This window comes from Amblyomma mixtum, chromosome 1 (genome assembly GCF_055824585.1).
Source record: "Amblyomma mixtum isolate Tamu chromosome 1, ASM5582458v1, whole genome shotgun sequence".
In the NCBI taxonomy this organism is placed as follows: Eukaryota; Metazoa; Arthropoda; class Arachnida; order Ixodida; family Ixodidae; genus Amblyomma; species Amblyomma mixtum.
In genome coordinates, this window is record NC_143012.1 from 174,051,543 (window position 1) to 174,053,327 (window position 1,785).

At 49.2% G+C, this 1,785-nt stretch overlaps 1 pseudogene; it reads left to right on the forward strand.

The window, feature by feature from the left end:
- Window positions 1-209: 209 nt before the first annotated feature.
- LOC149369865 (uncharacterized) lies at window positions 210-1,538 on the forward strand (annotated as a pseudogene).
- The last annotated feature ends 247 nt before the right edge of the window (window positions 1,539-1,785 follow it).

Genomic DNA, 1,785 nt, shown 5'->3' on the forward strand with positions numbered 1-1,785 from the left:
TCCTGTTCTTCTCTCAATCTTTCACTTTCCTATCTTCTTTCTTGTGTGGCCAACTACCCTGCGTCATATTTGGTTATAGTTAAGGTGTACAGCTGGCGTGGGCAGGACTTGCCTTCAAGTTCCTGTCGCGTCCCCTTGTTGGACTCCATGGTGGGTGGCTGCCACCATGACCGAAAAACCAACTTTTTTTATGGCTCCCCCCCCTTTCAAAACCAGATCGCGCTCTGAAAAGAGGGCGGAACGATGCAGCAGACTTTTTTGCGAAAAAGAAGCCAACTTTCACAAAATTTCATGTAATACACAGTAACTGTGACGAAAAGCAAGCCCGAATCATATCCCCCTTCCTTGTTACCAAATGCTTAACAGATGCCTTGGGGCCTGGCTACAAGGTATCAAAAATGGCCAGTGGCGACCTACTCCTTGAACTGCGTGAGAGCATCCAACGCTCGAAACTCACCAACATTGCTTCTATAGGGGACATCTCTGTCTCCGTGACTCCACACCGATCTCTAAACACAGTCAAAGGTGTTATCTCAGAGGCTGACTTCATCCATCTAACAGAAATCGAAATGCTTCAAGGACTTTCTGATCAAAATGTAATTGACCTGCACAGGATCAAAATCTGCAAGGACAACAAAGAAATAGACACCAAACACATGGTCCGCACATTTAACACCAGCAGTTTGCCCGAAACGATCGATGTTGGATACCTGAAAATCACCGTCAGACACTACATACCGAATCGCCGCTGTTTCAACTGTCAGTAGTTTGGCCACGGCTCACAGAGTTGCCGCGGCCGCAAAACCTGCGCGAAATGCGCTTCGAAGGACCACCCTTCTGAGGAATGTGACGCAGCCCTACGCTGCGCGAACTGTGAAGGAGACCACGCTGCATACTCCAGGGCGTGTACGTCCTGGAAAAAGGAGAAAGAAATCATCACCTTAAAGACCAAAGAAAACATTTCATTTAAAGAAGCCAGAAGGCGTTTTTCACTGACAAATACATTCTCTTTCACAGCGAAACCAAACTTCGCTGATGTGGTGCGCAGGGGCGTAACACCACACAGCACTCCGGCACCTGCCGCGGCCACTTCCACCGCGCCTGTGGCAGTGCCATCCACGCCCCAGGCAGAGACAGCGAAAGCTGCTCTGCCAACTCCAAGCCAGGGAGTGCCGGTCCACGGGTCAGCATCCCACAGGACTTCCCCCCGTCGGGGGAGGCCTGACACCCACACACCCGCGGAATCTCCGCGGTCGTCCAGCACCTCTTGCGAGGTGATGGACCAAACTCCCAGCCCGCCTGCTTTACAGCGGCGGAACAGCTCTCTTGAGCGAAAAAAAGGCAGGGCCACCATAACGGCCCCAGAACATAAGTAAACCCCTCGTTGTTCCTACCCCAAAACATAAACATGGCTTTTCTAGTTCAGTGGAACTGTAGAGGAATATTGAGAAATTACGATGACATAAAAAACATTTTAGGGTCAATGTCACCCGTAGCCTTATGTCTCCAGGAAACCAATCTAGGTCCACAACATATGAACATCCTGAAGTATTATAAAACTTTTAGACACGATCGTGGGCAGGCAAATAGACTCTCTGGAGGCGTCGCGATTGTCGTACAAAGCGGCGTCCCTGCTCAAGAGATCAGACTCAAAACAAAACTTGAAGCCGTTGCGGTCAGTGTCGTCAGCCATGAAACAATTTCTATCTGTTCTGTATATATTCCTCCACATTTTGCATTAACAGTCCGCGATTTACAAGAACTTATCAATCAACTTCCAAAACC